We start from the raw sequence: 10,153 nt of genomic DNA on the forward strand, positions 1-10,153 counted from the left end.
TGAATAAGGATCCATATTGAACGTTGATTTTTGCCCTCTTAACTTTGTTGATAATGAGACTGCATGTGCACGATAATGAGAGGCTCTTTCTGGGAGGCTGTGGATAGCTTACTGTAACCTGATCTGCACAAAACGTGGTGAGGAGCAGAATGGCTGAAACTTTGAAAAGGGTAAATGAAAAAGGTAAATTTGTTACATATTTTTGGAATTCTGGGTTGTTAGGGTCAGACTTCTGGGACTTGTTGGCATGTGACGCTCTTTGATTTTCTAGGGATATGGGCTGAGGCTGTGTCTGTTTTTTCTTGGTGTGGATGAAGGCTTCCCCAGACAACAGTCGTGGATGAAGTCTTCCCCAGTTAGGTGATGAATGTACTTTTAGCAAAGCAAGAAACTCCCCCTAACTCAAGAGAAAATTGAGCTACATATCCCCGAGTGAAAAACGCACTTGTTAAAAATCTTCATTCGAGTTGTTTAAGTTCCTAAGAGAGCTATGATCATTTAAAAATCAGGGTATCTGAGTTTTAGACTAGTAGTAATTTAATGTGTATTATGCACCAGATACCACTCTAAGCATCTTACATGTGTTACTTCATTTAATCCTGCAAATGGCTTACATTCAACTTAGAAGGAAGAAGCACTATTGTTAGAAAAAGAGAAAGTGACCCAGAGAGGTAATCAGCTCATTGCTGCATGTGACCCTGGTCCCTGAGCACCATGCTCTGAAGCACAGAATTTCCTGATTCTTGAAGAGCACTGGACAGGACCCTCTGGGAAGAGGTAAGGCACACTGTGTGGTGGCAGGAACTCGGGATGAAAAGTGAGAATGTGACCCAGGTTTCAGCAGCAGAAGCTCATGGTTGCCCCCAGTGATTTATTGATGCTCCTTCAGCTTCCATTTCCCCATTTCTAAATAGGGTGTCTAATAATTCATAAAAACATCAATTTTTGTCACTGTCAAATGGACATAAAGAGAATTTTCTGGATTATTCAATACTATTATGCTTTTCTTTTAAATAAAAATAAGCATGAGCACAGAACTTAAAATAACTGAGATTGTCAAATGACAGTGACTATGTCTAAGATTGGTAGCATCGAAGATAGCAAAAGTCGTGCACCATGGATATTAAAACTGGACCTTTCCTCGAGGGTCTGAAGATTTTGCTAAATGAAGGAGAATAAATATCTGTGTATTTATAGGCAACGTGAATTCATAGGGAATACTTCTTTTAAAAAAAATCGTGAAATTTAGAATGATACCACTTTATTTACAATCTTCACTTTAAAATTTATATTTTATTTTTTAAAACATTTTCAGAGATACACTGAAGTTGCAGGTCACTATGAAGGACTATTCTTTTTCTGTATTGGTTGCAAATAAATTGTCAACATTATGCCTGATTGTCCCTGAATACTTTAGTGTGTATTTCATACAAAGTAGCAGACACTTAATCGTAATACAACCAGCAATATCATGAAATTGACACTGATATATTAGTGTCATCTAATCCTCAGATCCCATTGTTTTGATAGTTGTTCCAATAACCTCCCTTATGACATCCTTTCTGTCTTCCTTTCCTTGGTCACACGCCTCTTTTTGATTTATATTATTTGTGTACATATGTCTTATCTTTCAATTTAACTATAAATTCCTTCAGTTCAGTTTAGTTGCTCAGTCATATCTGACTGTTTGCGACCCCATGGACCACAGCACGCCAAGCCTCCCTGTCCATCACCAACTCCCAGAGTTTACCCAAACTCATGTCCATTGAGTTGGTGATGCCATCCAACCATCTCATCCTCCGTCATCCCCTTCTCCTCCTGCCTTCAATCTTTCCCAGCATCAGGGCCTTTTCCAATGAGTCAGCTCTTCACATCAGGTGGCCAAATTATTGGAGTTTCAGCTTCAACATCAGTCCTTCCAATGAACACTCAGGACTGATCTCCTTTAGGATGGACTGGTTGGATCTCCTTGCATTCCAAGTGACTCTTGAGTCTTCTCTAACACCACAGTTCAAAAGCATCAATTCTTCGGCACTCAGCTTTCTTTGTAGTCCAACTCTCACATCCATATGCGACTACTGGAAAAACCATAGCCTTGACTAGACAGACCTTTGTTAGCAAAGTAATGTCTCTGCTTTTAAAATTATTTTAATAATTAAAATGACATATTTTAATATGTTGGTCATAACTTTCCTTCCAAGGAGCAAGCATCTTTTTATTTCATGGATATAGTCACCATCTGCAGTGATTTTGGAGCCCCCCAAAATAAAGTCAGCCACTGTGTCCACTGTTTCCTCATAAATTCCTTGCTAGTAGGATTTTCATATTCCATGCTTAGCATGATGGTTTATGTATATTATAATAATTACTAGTTAATTAAAAAACAATCTGAGAGTTGTATTATTTTTTGCTTTTGGTGTGGTTTTATCAGTGAAGGAGATGAAATTGGTGAATGTCGCTATTTCAAATACTGTACTTTTTTGAAAGATCAGTGTAAAAAGTGATGTTGCCTTCTTAAATATAATTTCAGAAATATGTGTTCAAAGATTCAGAACTGATAACTACCTGAATAGAAGTTAATCATTACTATCTGAGAAACAGTTCATCAGGTTTTTGTGCGCTTTTTTTCGATGTTTTAAATTTAGTAAGTGAAGTTTTGTCTTAGGCAGCCTCAGTATGGTCGTTTCCTCCTTGTTAATGCAGTTTCAGAGGCGTTGGAGCTGCTGGAGGAAGTTTTCCCTTTCCCCAGGTGCCTTTGCCTTTGAATGCCCAGTGGATTGACTGGATGTGCGAACTGTCTCGTCCCAGTTCATCGATCCCAAGGTGAACCCAAGACTTGGACCCCGTTGTAGTTTGTTTATGTTGTATGCAATGCAGGACACAGTTCTCCATGTTTTTCAGCTGTTAAAGCCTCTGTGTTTACCTATGACTCACAGAAATGAGGTGGCAGCCACGTGACCATGTGTCTGGGTGGACCTCTGGGGCCCTTCCCACGTCCCTCCCCCTCTTGCCTTTACAGGTGGAGCGGAGCTGCATTAAATAGGCTGAAGTTTTGTTTCTGTCTGAGATGAGGTGACTTTCCTGAACCAATTCGCTTCTCCTGCCCTTACACACAAGGCACAACAGAAGGTGTGGTTCCAGCCATGTGAAACCAGTATGTGTGCCAGTCCCCAGGGGACTGGGGTTCCGGCTGCACTTCTCATTCATCATGTATTATAAGGGGCAGCACCCCAACCCAGTGGAACTGCAGCAGACATTTCATGTCTCCTCTGTACTATTGAAGGTGTGGGGAGAGCGAGTGGACAGGCTAAGCAAGGCCAGCTCAGTGACAAGTCCTGGCCTTTGTAGTGTGTCCACCCCCGAACCCTCGCCTTTCCTGGAGCATGCCCAACCCATCACAGCTGTATCACCACCACTTCCTCTTTATTTAAAAAATGCTGTACTCAGCCATAAAAAAGAACAGATAGTACACAAATTATATACTTTTGAAAATATTACTGTGCTACAGTTGAAATAAACCCAGGCTTTCAGAAATTTATCTGTTATAAAATGTCAAGGAAAGTGTCTATTATATAATTATAAATTAATCTTGTTAGTCTTTACCTGTAACAAAATAATTGAGCTTTTTCCAGTTATGTTTCTTTTTACCAAGAATTATTATGTGAAAATGGCCTCTTAACGATGTCCAGCATCAGAGTGGAATGAGATGATCTCTGTTTCTTTCCCCTTCGATATATAATCAGTAAAATATCCATAACTCAACAAAGATGCCTCTGCTCAGCACGTCAGGTCTCTGGAGAGTTCCTTGGATCTGTGCCTCTGAAGGCGGGTGTGTAGGGCAGGTGGAGAAAGCAGAGCCTGAGACAGTGAAGGTGATCCTGGATCTGGCTGGGGGCTCAGCCTGCATCCCCAGGGAGCCTGGCAGCCCTGGTCAGGCAGCTTGTATAGGACTCCAGCCTCCTGACCACTGAAACGCCTGGGCCGTGGGAGCTGGGCATCAGGGACTCCAGCCACCTGCCTCCTGACCCCCCAGGATTGTGCCTGTGGACCCCACACCCTGCATATGCAGGAAGCCCCGGAATGTGGTGGAAGTGACCCACATCCCAGTAACACCAGCAGCAGTACCCAGGTCACCTGCAGCACCTGCAGAGACCACGCAGGTGGAGACACACAAATGTATGCCACAGCGCCACCTACTGGAAATCGAAGACAACGCTTTAATTACCGACCTTTTAAAATGTTAGCGCTTAGCAGCTCAGCTCCTGACTGTGATGCCGGACGCCCCGGTTCAATTCCTGGGTCAGGAAGATCCCCTGAAGAAGGGATAGGCTACCCACTCCAGTATTCTTGGACTTCCTTGGTGGCTCAGCTGGTAAAGAATCCGCCCCCAATGTGGCAGACCTGGGTTCAACCCCTGGGTTGGGAAGATCCCCAGGAGAAGGGGAAGGCTACCCACTCCAGTATTCTGGAGAATTCCATGGACTGTATAGCTCATGGGGTCACGAAGAATCGGACATGACTGAGCAACTTTCCCTTCCCTTAAATGTTAGAATCAAGTAAAAAAAAAAAAAAAAGTTTTACCTAAAGAAGAAAGGTGTTGCCTACTTCACATGTGCCTGCAGAAGAAGAGCTCATCCAGCACCATGAAAAACCAAGGTGACATTATGTTTCAAAAAGGAATCAACAGTCTTCCAGAAAAAAAAAAAAAAAAAAAAACTTAAGGAGTATTATCCAAATGAAAGACAATTCAAAATGGCCATTGTGAAGAAGCACAGGAAAACTCAGAAAGGCATTACAATGAGATCAAGAATAATATTATTGTACAGGAGGAATCCTTTACCAAAGACACTGAAGCTCTAAAAAACCAACAAACAAAAATTCTGGAGCTGAAGCACTCAATTAACAAGATGAAAAATTCGTTAGAAAGTACTGGAAATAGAGCAGACCATGTGGAAGACATAGTGAGCTCGAAGATATAAATCTAGAAATGATTCAGATAGAAGAGAATAGAGAATTAAAATCTTTAAAAAGTAAGGAAATCCTACAAGAATTCTCTGATTCTTTTATAAGGGGCAACAGAGTGACGGGTACCCAGAAGGAGAAGAGAGAGAGAAGGGAGTAGGCGACTGTCTAAAGAAATAATAGCTGAGAACTTCCCAGACAGGGGAAGGAAGTGGATATGCAAGTCCATGAGGCTAAGAGAACTCCTAATTACTTCAACACAAAAAGACCTTCTCCAATACACATTATGTTAAAACTGTCAGAAGTCAATGACAAATAATTTTAAAGGCAGCAAGGAAAAAAAAAAAAAAGGAACCCTACAAAGGAACTCCCATTGGGCCATCATCAGATTTCTCAGCAGAAACCCTGCAGGCCAGGCAAGAGCAGAATGACATTCTTGAAATACTGAATGATAAAAAATGTCAGCCAGAAATACTCTTTCCAGCAAAGTTGTCCTTCAAGAGAATGAAGATTGCCCAGGATACTATGTACAATTGTAAATACCATATGAAAGATGGCATTTTAAGTAGGAATTTCAGGAGAGGGAGAAGAGAAGCCACGTGGATATTTCAGGGATGATTTCCTACCTGAGGTATGAGCAAGCCTGATGTGTTCAAGGACCAGTAGGGAGGCTCAAAGGAAGCGGTGTGAGTGAGGGGAATATAGCTGGAGGTCATCAGAGATGTGGTGAAGTACCAGCTCCTCGAAGATGCTGAAGCATTGGGGGCCATTGTCATGGAACAGGATGCCAAGGCAGATGCCAGGGAGTATTAGGTGAGCCTTGGCTGGCACAGGTGCCAAGTGCCTGGTGTCCACATGGGGCTGAAGAGGTCACTGGGCCTCAGTCAGGCCTGAGAAGTTCGAAAGGGCTCTGTGTGCTCTGGTTTGTGGCTACAGCTGAGGCCGGAGGACCCCCATGTTCTCACACACCCGCATTTTGGATCACCTGTGCAGGTGGCTCCCCTGAGCCAATCACCTGAACTGCGGGGAAAGAAGAGATCAACCCCTGCGCGCCCGAATCAGGAAGAGCACCTTTCCGCTGGCTGTGTCCCTCCAGCGCCCGCTACTGGCAGAGCTTAACATTGTGTTCACAGGGCAAAAGGCAAGATGCTGAAAGGCCTGTCCACTATGTGAAGAATGGGGTCAGTGGGGTAAACTGAGGGCAGAGAGTCAATAACTGGCATGGACAGTAGGGTGGGTTGAGGCTTGTAAGGTTTGTTCTTATTTTGCGTATAAGTCCCATGTCACTTGTGACTCTGTAAGACTCAAGTCTTGCTCATATGAAGGTGTCTCTGGAAGGAAAAATTTATCTGTGCACTTGGATCTGACTTGGGATCTCCTTGGAAATCTTTCAAACTTTATTGTGAGATATAACTGTAAATATTCATTTCAAGTCTGAAACAGTATTGGAAATATATCTGAATAGAGCCTTAAATTTGTCATAATGTTTAATAATGGACTTTTAAAATTTTTATTTATTTTTTAACTGAAGGATGATTGCTTTACAGAATTTTGTGGTTTTCTGTCAAACCTCAGCATGAGTCAGCCATAGGTATACATATATCCCCTCCCTTTTGAACCTCCCTCCCATCTCCCTCTCCATCCCACCCCTCTAGGTTGATACAGAGCCCCTGTTTGAGTTCCCTGAGCCATACAACAATTTCCCACTGGCTATCCATTTTACGTGTGGTAATGTAAGTTATTCTCTCCATTCATCTCACCCTCTCCTCCCCTCTCCCCCTGTCCATAAGTCTGTTCTCTATGTCTGTTTCTCCATTGCTGCCCTGCAAATGAATTCTTGAGCACCATTTTTCTAGATTCTGAATATATGCATTCATATACTATATTTATCTTTCTCTTTCTGACGTACTTCACTCTGTATAATAGTCTCTAGGTTCATCCACTTCATTAGGACTGACTCAAATATGTTCCCTTTTATGGCTGAGTAATAATATTCCATCATAAAGAAGCACCACAGCTTCTTTACCCATTCATCTGTTGATGGACATCTAGGTTGCTTCCATGTTCTAGCTATTGCAAATAATGCTGCAATGAATGGGACACACATGTCTTTTCAATTTTGGTTTCCTCAGGGTGTATGCCTAGGAGTGGGATTGCTGGGTCATATGGTGGTTTTAATCCTCGTTTTTTAAAGAAATCTCCATACCATCTCCCATAGGGGCTGTATCAATTTACATTCCCACCATCAGTATAAGAGTGTTCCCTTTTCTCCTCACCCTCTCCAGCATTTATTGTTTGTAGACCTTTTTGATGATGGGCATTCTGACTGGTATGAGATGATATCTCATTGTAGTTTTCATTTGCATTTCTCTAATTATGAGCGATGTTGAGCATCTTTTCATATGTTTGTTAGCCATCTGTATGTCTTCTTTGGAGAAATAGCTGTTTAGGCCTTTCCCCCAGTTTTTGATTGGGTTGTTTGTTTTTCTGGTATTGAGTTGTATGAGCTGCTTGTATATTTTGGAAATTAATTCTTTGTCAGTTGTTTCATTTGCTATTATTTTCTCCCATTCTGAGAGTTGCCATTTCAACTTGCAGATAGTTTCCTTTGCTGTGCAAAAGGTTCTAAGTGTAATCAGGTTACACTTGTTTACTTTGGTTTTGAATTCCCATTACTCTAAGGGGTGGGTCATAGAGGATCTTGCTCTGATTTATGTCATTGAGTGTTCTACCTCTGTTTTCCTCTGAGAGTTTTATAGTTTCTGGCCTTACATTTAGGTCTTTAATCCATTTTGAGTTTATGTTTCTGTATGGTGTTAGGAAGTGTTCTAATTTCACTCTATACATGTAGCTGTCCAGTTTTCCCAGCACCATTTATGGAAGAGGATGTCTTTGCCCCATTGTATATTCTTGCCTCCTTTATATCTTATTTCATTGGTCTATATTTCTGTTTTTGTGCCACTACCATACTGTCTTGGTGACTGTAGCTTTTTAGTATAATTTGAAGTCAGGAAGGTTGATTTATCCAGCTCCATTCTTCTTTCTCAAGACTGCTTGGGGCATTTGAGGTCTTTTGTGTTTCCATATGAATTGTGAATTTTTTTGTTCTAGTTCTGTGAAAAATGCCATTGGTAATTTGATAGGGATCGCATAGAATCTGTAGACTGTGTTTGGTAGTATAGTCATTTTAAAAATATTGATTCTTCCTACCCAGGAACATGGACTATCTTTCCATCTCTTTATGTCATCTTTGATTTCTTTCATCAGTGTCTTATAATTTTCTGTGTGTAGTTCGTCTCCTTAGATACGTTTGTTCCTAGATATTTAATTATTTTTGTTGCAGTGGTGAATGGGATTGATTCCTTAATTTCTCTTTCTGATTCTTCATTGTTACTATATAGAAATTTAAGTTATTTCTGCGTGTTGATAGTGTATCATACGAATTTGCTAAATTCACTGATTAGCTCTCGTAATTTTCTGATAGTATCTTTAGGGTTTTCTATGTACAGTATCATGTCACCTGCAAAGAGTGAGAACTTAACATCTTCTTTTCTGATCTGGATTCCTTTTATTTCATTTTCTTCTCTGACTGCTGTAGCTAGGACTTTCAGAACTATGTTGAATAATAGCAATGAAAGTGGACACCCTTGTCTTGTTCCTGATCTTAGGGGAATCCTTTCAGTTTTTCACCATGGAGAATAATGTTTGCTGTGGGCTTATCATATATGACGTTTACTAGGTTGAGGTATGTTTCTTCTTATGCCCATTTTTGAAGAATTTCAATCATAAAGGGGTGCTGAATTTTGTCAAAGGCTTTTTCTGCATCTATTGAAATGATCATATGGTTTTTAATCTTTCAGTTTTTTAACATGGTGTATCCCATTGACTGATTTGCATTTATTGAAGAATTCTTGCATCCTTGGTATAAACCCAACTTGCTCATGGTGTGCGAAATTTTTGATGTGTTGCTGAATTCTGTTTGCTAAAATTTTGTTGAGGATTTTTGCATATACATTCATCAGTGATATTGGCCTGTAGTTTTCTTTTTTGTGTTGCCTTTGTCTGGTTTTGGTATCAGGGTGATGGTGGCCTCATAGAATGAGTTTGGAAGTTTTCCTTCCTCTGCAATTTTTTGAAAGAGTTTTAGAAGGATAGGCACTAGCTCTTCTCTAAATGTTAGATAGAATTCTTCTGTGAAGCCATCTGGTCCTGGGCTTTTGTTCTTTTGAGAGATTTGTTATCACTGCTTCAATTTCAGTGTTGGTAATTGGGTTGTTCATAATTTCTATTTCTTCCTGGCTCAGTCTTGGAAGATTGAACTTTTCTAAACATCTGTCCATCTCTTGAAGGTTATCCATTTTATTGCCATATAGTTGTTTGTAATAGTCCCTTATATGCCTTGGTTTCTCTGCATTGTCTGTAGTAGCCTCTTGTTTATCATTTCTGATTTTGTTGATTTGATTTTCAGTCTTTTTTTCTGAATGAGCCTGGTTAAAGATTTGTCAGTTTTGTTTATCTTCTCAAAAAAATGTTTTTAGTTTTATTAATCTTTACTATTTTTCTTTTATTTCTATTTCATTTATTTCTGCTTGGATCTTTATGATTTCTTTCATGCTGCTAATTTTTGGGATTTTTATTCTTTTCCAGTTGTTTCAGGTGTAAAGTTAGGTTGTCTATTTGATGCTTTTCTTGTTTCTTGAGGTAGGATTGCATTGCTAAAAACTTCCCTCTTAGAACTGCTTTTGCTGCATCCCATAGGTTTTGAGTTGTCATGATTTCATCGTCATTTGTTTTGAGAAATTTTTTGATTTCCCTTTTGATTTCTTCAGTAACCTGTTGGTTATATAGAAACATGTTGTTTAATGTCCACGTGTTTTTGTTTTTTACAGTTTTTTTTTTCTTGTAATTGATATCTAGTCTCATAGCATTGTGGTCAGAAAAGATGCTTTATACAATTTCAATATTCTTAAATTTACCAAAGTTTGATTTGTGACCCAAGATGTGGTCTATCCTGGAGAATGTATTGTATGCGCTTGAGAAGAAAGTGTATTCTTCTGCATTTGGATGGAATGTCCTGAAGATGTCAGTGAGATCCATCTCATCTAATGTATCATTTAAGACTCGTGTTTCCTTATTAATTTTCTGTTTTGATGATCTGTCCATTGGTGTGAGTGGGGTGTTGAAGTGTCCT

The sequence above is a fragment of the Oryx dammah genome, unplaced genomic scaffold (genome assembly GCF_014754425.2).
Source record: "Oryx dammah isolate SB20612 unplaced genomic scaffold, SCBI_Odam_1.1 HiC_scaffold_2, whole genome shotgun sequence".
In the NCBI taxonomy this organism is placed as follows: domain Eukaryota; kingdom Metazoa; phylum Chordata; class Mammalia; order Artiodactyla; family Bovidae; genus Oryx; species Oryx dammah.